Here is a 10371-nt window from a genome sequence, read left to right on the forward strand (position 1 = left end):
TAAAAGGGTTCTCTGTAGTTGTCACTATGGTTTCATAGTAGACACTACAGAGACACCTCCTGGGCACACATATGCTGCGCGTAGCTACTCCTATTTCATAGTAGCTACGCACAACTCATTCATAAATTTTGAAAGATAAGTGCTCTCTGTAGTTATCACTCTCATCCCATAGTAGTCACGCGCACTATCAATTTGGGAAAAACATAATTGCGTGTGTCCACTATGGTTTGGAAGTGATAATGCCCAAAACCTATATAAATAGAAAGTGACCACTCTAGCTTTCACTTTCAACTCACACCCTCTGAGCGCTCTCATTCTCTTCCCCAACCTTTATGTGATTTCTCTCTTTCATCTTCACCATTTTGTGCTAAAACCCATTCAATTCTGCATTTCTGCAATAATTTTGAACTCCTATCCAGGTAATTTTTCAATTTGTCTCTCTCTGTGTTAGGGTTTATAACTGCAGAATTTAGGGATTTTTGATTTAGGACGTTATGCATTGAAATCTCTATGTAAATCCTGCTATTTGAAGTGTATTGCATGTTTGAAGGGAATTATGGGGTGTTTAATTGGGACAATTTGTCAAGCTAGAGATTTATTATTGAGTAATCTATAATATTTTATACTTGTTCAATGTTAATTGAAGGATTATTTGGTATTGGAATAGATTTAGATGGAGTTTGAAATTATTTATAAAAAATAAAATAAAAAATGAACAGTACCGTATGAACAGTGTCAGATGAACAGTAAAACTGCCTATGAACAGTGCAAACCGCGTACAAAACGTGTATGAACAGTGAAAACCGTGTATGTACAGTGACAACTGACGTCATGGCTGACGTCACATACGCGTACAGTACGCGTCACAGTATTTTCCGCGCTTGAATAGTGCCCTAAACAGTGTTTTCGGCGAGAACAGTAAGGCGGTGAACAGTGTTTTCGGCAATGAACAGTAAATTCCGGCGTTGAACAGTAAATTTTGAAAATTTTCTATAAAAAAGGGGGCTTAACACGAAATTTTCATTTCTTCACCCCTATCCAAGGTTCTCAAAGGTTCTAAGGCCAAAAACCACCATTTCTCTCATACTAAACCTTCCTAAACTTAGATTTCTTGTCAAATCTGAGATTCTATATCTATTCTAAAGGATTTGAAGTAAGTTTCTTTATGTTTGAAGCTAGATTTACCGTTTGTTTCTCTTCTCCTTCTCTTTCTCATAGAAGTTCATGGTGTTCTTAGGAGAAACTTCGTTCTAAAGCCGAATCTTTCGTGAATCTTGCATTAAAACAAGTAATATTCGGTAGATCTAGTGTGAATCATCTTTCTGAGGTAAGGGGAGTTTACTTTAACCTATGAACTATGTTTTGAATGGTTTAATATGCTATTTCAAGATGTTTTGATATGATTTTGTTAGATCTTTTGAATAAAAGCTATTTTCTAAGCTGTAACTGCTGTTAATTGATTTAAAATGCTGAGATTTTGGCTGATCTATTATAAACTTGCCTTAGCTGAACTGTTAAAATAATTTTGGCGGTGTGCATCATGCTGAGATATATGTTTTGCATCATTATAGAGCCGAGTTACATGTTTAGGTGGGTAGACGTGTAATGGTAAGTTCATGCTGAGTTGCTGTGCTGTGCTGTCTGGATCCAGATACCGGAATGGGTCGCTCCCGGACCGGCTCGGTTCCTTCTGGATTACTTAGGCTGTGAAACCAGTTGGAAACCGTTTTCATGCTGTGCATTAGATGGGCTGGAAATGCATGGGATTATTGCTATGAGAAATATTTTGCTCTATATATATGATTTTATTTTAAGTTTGGTAAGCTCACCCTTGCATTTCTTTCTATGTCGTTGTGTGCGTGTGTACTGCGATGATCGTACGGTGGTACGTGAGCAGATGTAGCAGGTGTTGCATCTACTTCACTGGCTGAGGGGCCAGTGAAGAAATGTTAGAAGCTGGGGTCAAGTAATATTGCATTAAAGTCCTTTATCCCTTATAGTTTGAGACCTCGTGTAGAGGGAGCTACGTAGTATAATTTTGGGTATTTGGAATATTATGAACTAAATGTAATATTGTGTTATTTTATTGGATATTTGTTGTAAGAAACTCTGTTTTATTTTGAATGAGAAGAGAATTTCATATTTATATTCTCTATACTTTATTTATTTTAAATAAGTTTGTGATGTAGAAACAATGTTCTCGGTTCCTTATAAAAGGGGTCGTGACATTTTAGTGGTATCAGAGCATAGTCTAGGTAAACCTACAGGGTGAGGTTGTTAGGTGTCAGTTGTGCATATTAGACATGTGAATTTTAGCTGTGAATCATATATCATGATTTCTATTCATCAAGTTGTGAGGGAACGAGCTTGATCACCTCAGTTTTCAGACATGATTGATGTAGAAAATTTTGGTATATGATACTGGGGTGAGCTATAGGCGATTCATGCTGCATGAATAAAAGGTTGTTAAGCTAAGCTGTAAATGATTGCTGAGACAAGTGTGTTTGTTATGCTATGTGAATGCTGATAAGATGTTATCCTCAGTGCTAAACTGATTAAATTGTTATGATATACTAAATATGAATATATCACTGTAAGCTGAATCTGTGAATGTAGTTATGTGATGGTATTGCTGAATGTATTAAACGTTAGTAAACTAAGCTAGTCTATATATTAGGATGGCTAGACCGAGAAGATCTACTACAAACCCTCCTCCTCCTGCTGACGTGAACCAAATGGCTCATGCCATGGAAGCCATGACAGCCACTGTTAGGCAGAGTCTAGATATGATTCAACAGCAGCAAGCTACAAACCAAGCTGCTGCTGTAGCACAGGCAGCAGCAGCTACTGCCTCAGCTACACCTCCTCCTGAATACCATGGGTTGTCAGAGTTTAGGAAGAATGATCCTCCTCAATTCACGGGGGTGGATGGACCAGATGTTGTTGAACTCTGGATCAGGGAGATTAAGAAGATCTTCCTAACTATAGGTTGCGCCGAGGAGAGGAAGGTGTTATATGCTACTTATATGCTGACAGGGGATGCAGAGATGTGATGGCACGAAGCTCGTGCTATGCTGGAAGCCCGAGGTGAAGTCATCACTTGGGCTGTATTTAGAAGTAGTTTTCTGGGAAAGTTTTTTCCTTCCCATGTTCGTGCTGCCAAAGAGCGGGAGTTTCTAAACTTGGTGCAAGGAAACTCATCAGTTTATGAGTATGCAATACAGTTTGAACGACTTTACAGATTTTATTCTCACCCGACCTCAGAGGAGTGGAGATGTCAGAGGTTTTCAAACGGGTTGAGAACTGACATAAAGAGGATTTTAATCCCACTTAGGATCACAGAATTTGCTGACTTGGTGGATCAAGCCACCATTATAGAGAGTCTTAATGCAGAGGATGTTGGTGGAGTTGGGAAGGCTCCATCTAGTAGAGCTGTTAGTAGCTATGGTAATGGAAGTAAGGGTGCTAAGAAGGGCCCTTACAGTCGGTCGCTACGCCAACAACAATCTCGACCATCTCAGTCGAGAGGATCGGCAGCATCAGCCCCGGTGCCAATAGGGACTGCTACTTCTGCATTTCAGCCTAGGGGAGCAACTTCTTCTGGTCCTAGAGCCTTAGTGCCGCAGATTGTCAGATGTTTCAGATGTGGTGGGCCACACTACTTGAGCCAGTGCCCACAGACTGATGTCAGAGTTTGCTTCTCATGCCAGCAGCCAGGACATCTTGCTAGGGACTATCCTACGCCTAGTGGGGCAGTTTCATCTTCTGCTAGCGCCTTGCACGCTGTGAGACCTAAAGCGACTAAAGCTCCAACGAGAATTAGATCGAGAGCAGAGGGACGTGTATTCACTACTTCTGCATCAGAGGCAGCCCAGGCAACAGATCTCGTTCAGGGGACAGCGGTAGTAGTAGGTACTTCTCTTTCTGTATTGTTTGATTCGGGAGTCACGCACTCTTTTATTGCAGGCATTTGTGTGAGAAGCTTAGGGTTACCGTTGAGTGATCTAGGATGTGAATTGGTAGTATCGACACCTACTTTAAGTTCGATTAAGACTTCAACGGTTTGTGTTAGGTGCCCCATAGTAATTGAGGGACGAAAGTACAAAGTAAACCTTATTTGTATCCCGATGTCAGGGTTAGATGTAATCCTGGGTATGGATTGGCTAACTGCCAATTGTGTGCTAATTGATTGTGGCCGGAGGTGTTTAATCTTTCCTAAGCAGCAAGGCTATGTGGAATTAATTTCTACTCACTAAGTAGAAACATCCTTAGGTGAGGGAGTATCTTGTTTTGTTTTGTTGGGAGTTATGAATGCAGAAGTGGAGCAAAGCCTTCAGTCAATACCAGTAGTACAAGAGTTCCCTGAGATTTTTTTAGAGGATATTCCTGGAATACCTCCACGTAGAGAGGTGGAGTTTTCTATAGATTTGATTCCTGGAGCTGAGCCAGTGTCTGTAGCACTTTACAGAATGGCGCCGAAAGAGTTGATGGAGCTTAAGGAGCAGATCGAGGATCTAATGCGGAAACAGATGATTAGGCCGAGTGTATCACCTTGGGGAGCACCAGTTCTCTTAGTGAAAAAGAAGGACGGCAGTTTTAGATTATGTGTTGATTATCGCAAGTTAAATAAGTTGACAATTAAGAAGAAGTACCCGTTGCTGCGAATCGATGATTTGATGGACTAACTGAGAGGTGCTAAGGTATTCTCTAAGATTGATTTGAAGTCTGGGTACCATCAGATCCGAGTGAAGGATGAAGATATTCCTAAGACTGCTTTTTGCACTAGATATGGCCACTATGAATATATAGTGATGCCTTTTGGAGTCACAAATGCTCTAGCTGTGTTTATGGACTACATGAATCGGATCTTTAGACCTTTCCTGGATCGATTTGAGGTAGTCTTTATTGACGATATTTTGATTTATTCTAGTTTGTCAGAGGAACATGCAGAGCATTTGAGGACTGTACTTAGTATTTTAAAGGAAAAACAGTTGTATGCTAAATTATCTAAGCGTGAGTTTTGGCTAGAGGAAGTAAAGTTCCTCGGTCATGTTATTTCAGCTAAAGGAATTGCAGTTGATCCTTCCAAAGTTGAAGTGGTGTTGCAGTGGGAAAGGCCGAAGACAGCCACAGAGATTCATAGTTTTGTGGGTCTAGCAGGTTACTACCAGAGATTTATAGAGGGATTTGTGAAGATAGCTGCACCATTAACACGGTTAACTCGCCGTGATCAACCCTTTGTATGGACTGAGGAATGTGAGCAAAGCTTTAATGAGTTGAAGCAGAGACTAACTTCCTCACCGGTGTTGATTCTCCCTGATACTAGTTGACCGTTCGAGGTGTACTGTGATGCTTCCCATCAGGGATTGGGATGTGTGTTGATGCAAGATAAGAGAGTGGTAGCTTATGCATCATTGCGAACTCATGAGCGAAATTACCCAATTCATGATCTTGAGTTAGCCGCTGTGGTCTTTGCTCTGAAGGTGTGGCGGCACTATCTTTATGGAGCTTAGTTTGATGTATATAGTGATCACAAGAGTCTGAAGTATTTATTTGATCAACGAGAGTTAAATATGAGGCAGAGACGTTGGGTGGAATTCCTTAAGGATTATGATTTTCAGCTCCAATACCATCCAGGAAAAGCTAACGTGGTGGCCGATGCATTAAGTGGGAATGTGGTTCAGGCATTCTCCTTAAGAGTTAGTGAAACTCTTTTGGTAGATCAATTCCGAGATCTGAACATACATGTGGACTTATCACCTGAAAAGATTAGTTGCAGCCGAATTGTGGTGACTAATAATTTCTTACAGGAAATTAAAGACAAACAACTGTGGGATCCGATGTTATGTCGGATTGTATTTCTCTTAGGGACAGATAAAGCAAAGGGTTTTAGTAAAGGTGCTGATGGTATTCTCAAATACCAAGGTCGAGTTTGTGTCCCTAGAGATACTGAATTAAAGAGAGCAATTCTAGAAGAAGGACATAAGGGTAGTCTCAACATTCATCCTGGTGTTACCAAGATGTATCAAGATTTAAAGCAGATGTTTTGGTGGCCAGGCATGAAGCGAGAGATAGTTGAATTTGTTAAAGCTTGTTTGACTTGCCAGAAGGCAAAGGCAGAGCACCAGAGCCCTTCAGGAGAGTTGCAGACGATGGAAATTCCAGAGTGGATGTGGGACCATGTGACTATGGACTTTGTGTCCCATCTACCTAGAACAGTTAAAAATCATGATGTCGTATGGGTCATAGTTGATAGGCTAACCAAGAGTGCGCATTTCTTGCCAATTAACATGACCTTTTGATGAACGAAATATTTTCTCATTTGCAAAAAGATTTGTTGTCAACCTTCATCAAAATATGCAGAAAAATTTATGTAGTCTAGGATGCAAGCCTAGGTCGTCTCCCATGAATCATTGGACGAGTGACCAAATATCAAACATGTAGTGTGCAATGTATTTAGAAAGCAAGTAAAAAGGGGGTTTTGTGATTTCAAGTTCAATCAACTTAAGCAGAAAATTAAATTGCAAAGTTCAATCGAGAAAATGTAGTAACCCCTAGTTCATTCATATAAACTCTATCCCTATTCCTCTCAAGATTTAATACTTTTCCTCTCCTCCTGGAATTAGGTTGATTTAACAAGCGAAAATCAACCTTATGTTTTCATATGAATTAAGCATCCAATGAACTCCAATCTCTCATTCCTTGATTACGCAATCTTGGAATTAAACAAGAATTAAGCAATTCAAATTTAGAATTTCCTTAAAACGAATTAGGGTTCATTATGCAATGCTCCCCTCATTCAACCATTAATTCAATTCAAGAGTTTGGGAGGAAGAAATTCATGGAAGAAAAAGATTTGCATTAACATTAAAAAAAACCAAGAATTCAAGAATCCATATGAACTCACTAGAGATTACAAGAAAATTGACCCTCCATGAGGATGGGTCTCACAATTACAAAATGAAAGTAAAGAGAAATCAATAACATCAATACAAAAATCAAAGAGAAGTAAGGAGAAAATGTTAATCAAACCCTAGGTTGGACCCTTGGCTGTCACCCAAGGCCACCCTAGGCTCTCCAAGAGTATCCTAAAATTTGTGGTATATCTGAGAGAAAAAAGTTCTGCAAAAGTCCCCCTACCCTAAACGGTAAAAATCCATATATAGAAAAGTTGACGCCTTCAGAGTAGTTACTCTCGTTCACGACAGTGAACACTCTCGATCACAGTAATTACTATCGTTTACAAGAGTAAACATGCGCGAGCATAGTGATTACTATCGTTCACAAGAGTAAACACGCGCAGGGTCCTGAACTCTGGGGCTCTCTGGAGTGTTTACTATCGTTTCTAAGAGTAAACACGCGCAGGTGTGGGTGCTTCCTTTGGTTCTGGAGTGATCACTATTCCTTCTGAAAGTGGTTACTCTGGCCTGTCCTCTAGATCTAGCTTGCTGTAGTGTCCACTTTCACTTTTGAAAGTGATCACTTTCAACTCAAAATTTCTCAAAGGCTAAAAATCCATGGAAAAAGTCTAAAAATTCCTGCACAATTATTCAAATGATCAAAATTGCAAACTATATCTATGTAAATTAATGTAAATTAACCAAAAATTAAGAAACCTATGATAGTTGGCCAAAATGATGTTTTTATGTTATTTACACTTCCTAAGTTTACTTTTTCTATTAAGAAACATCAAAATGACAAGTAAAAATCCAATAAAAAGTGGATTCATCACAACCCCAAACTTAAACTTTTGCTTGTCCTCAAGCAAATGAAAACTCAAGAAAGTTAGATGTAAAGGGGTTGGATTTGTCCAAAAAATTTTTTTTTCAAAATTTTCATTCCAAGATCAGCCTCTATTTGACACTTCCAATGTTTCCAAAATCGTGGATTCATTCAACACAGAAATCATGCCCAAATCAATTATTTTCAAGCAAATTCCCACTAAACTGAAACAGAAATCCAGCAAGGTTTATGCAATCCACACAGTGCAAAGAAATTATCTAGCTCATAAGATGGTGTTTCACTCTTATCAGTGTTTCAGGCTAAGTGTTTTCTCTCAATTCATGCATTTTGCCTCATCCTACCATATGCTTGCCCATATTCTCAATCTCCTTTGCCTAGATACAATGAACCACCTATCATAAGGGCTTTGTTAGTCACAAATGGGATTAGATTAGGTTCAATTTTTATCAAGGAAGGATAAAAGCTCAAGTGGGTTTATAAGAGGAGAGAATTCCTTTGAGTGAGTGAGTACAACAACTAAGAGCGGAATGCATTAAATGATGCAGCAAGTGAGATTCAAGTACTCTTTCACCATATTTTTCATTTACTTTGCCTTATATGGGATTCTTTTCAACTCAAAATGCCTTGCTGTCTTTTTCTTTTACTTTCTTTTTCATTCATTCATCATCAATTTTTTATGGACTTAACAATCATTCTCTTTTTCAATTTTAAACATTTTTTTTTACATGTATTATTAACATGTATGATGTTCACCACCCCAAACTTAAGATTTTGCTTGTCCTCAAGCAATTACAGTAATAATCAGCACCCCAAACTTAGTTTCTTGCATTCACTCTTGATGCAACTCAAAAGAAATACCTCTCTTAAGGTAAAGAAATATGTTTGCAAACTAAGTTTGGCAAAAAAAAAAAAATGTGGAACAAGGAAAATTAGGTGCAAGGGTGTGTGTGTGGGTGTGTGCAAAGAAGGCCTCAATCATCTAGATGAAAAATTGCACAATGCATATTCAATTAAGAAACAGGGCAAGTTCTAGAGGATAGATGCAACAATACATGTTATAGTGCACACAAAAAGAAATTAAAGGCTCAATTCTCTACCAAGGCAAAGGTGATAATTTCTTAGTAACATGTGAGTACAGTTCACCTTTCAAGAAAATATGTTCAGTATGGTACGAATGGTAAATATGTACAAAATAAAGAATGATTGTGAGTTGAATGGGAAGTGCAATTAGAATATAAAATTGGAATTCCAAAATTGGACTAAATTAAAAACAAAAGCACAAAGGAAAAATATATTTTTGTATGTTTTTGGCTATTACTATGCAAGGAATTTAGACTAAGCAGTCATGAAATAAAAGCAAGGAGATCACTCCCTTTTCATGGATGATGGCTCACAATTCAGGAATCAAACTGATGCTCCTCTTGATGGGACTGAGGGCACACTCTGCAGAGAGACGCACAATGGATTCAGCATAAAAAGGAAGTCTGGAGACTGGACAGATATTTATATATAAAAGAAGATGAAAGCATCAAGTAACTATTAAAAGATAAAGCAGTAAAGTAAAAGTAAAGCAAGAAAAGAAAAGTGATAAAGTGTAATAACTATGGAAATGGTGGGTAATATGTACAAGGAAATGAAATAAAAATAACTAAAAGGTAAATGACATAAAAGAAACTAAAACTAAATCAGGTCTTCATTTGAGTTGGAGGAAGAAAAACTATCAGCTGCATCCTCTCCTTCTTCCTTTGAGGAGCTTAAAGAAAGGAAAGTGTTCCAGTAGTCCTACCTCTTTGGTCCTTGAGGTGTTTCTAGGTGTATTCACCATTTTGCTACATAGGGAGAAGTAGTGAGTGAATTATGCAAGTTATAAGTAAGCAGCAACGGTGTGCAGTACATGCAATTCCATCAAATTGGGTGAAATTACAGCAAAAATCTATGCAAAAATAGTGGTTATGTAGTTTGGGCGTGCAAAGTAATCACTATGCATAATGACAGTAATCACTCCAGAGAGGTGGATGAAGTGGGTGAGCTGCGCGTAATCACTATGGTTAGCAATAGTGATTACTCTGGTGTGCGTAGTTACTATCGTTTACGATAGTAGTTACTCTGGTGCGCTTTCTTTTTTTTTTTTTTTTTTACCCTTAGGGGTGTTCTACGTGTTTACTATTATGCACAATAGTAATCACTACAGGGGTACCAAAATTCAAAAATGCTTAAAGTGCTTAGAGAGTAACTACTATCAGCAATGAAAGTGTTCACTACAGAGGGCAGAAATGCATATCTGAGCAAAGTAACTACTATGGCTACTAAAAGTGCTCACTACAGAGAGTGCAAAGATACATACCTGGGCTGAGAGTAACTACTTTTTTTTTTTTTTTTGGAAAGTGATTACCTTTATGATAAACTCCCATTTTTCTCCCCAAAGTGGTTACCTCAAACTCTAAAAGTGGTCACTCTTCTGCTGCACTTGATCCTTTCTTGAATTTATGCAGAAATTGGATCCACAATTTGTGTTCTTCCTTTGCAAAATTAAGATTATGCAAAAACGAATGTCAAATATCAAAGTAAAGTGCAGAGTAGAATGTTTATGGAGCAGAATTCATGAGATATCCGAAACTCAAATGCAAG

The sequence above is a fragment of the Abrus precatorius genome, unplaced genomic scaffold (assembly GCF_003935025.1).
Source record: "Abrus precatorius isolate BTA unplaced genomic scaffold, Abrus_2018 Scaffold10, whole genome shotgun sequence".
NCBI lineage: Eukaryota > Viridiplantae > Streptophyta > Magnoliopsida > Fabales > Fabaceae > Abrus > Abrus precatorius.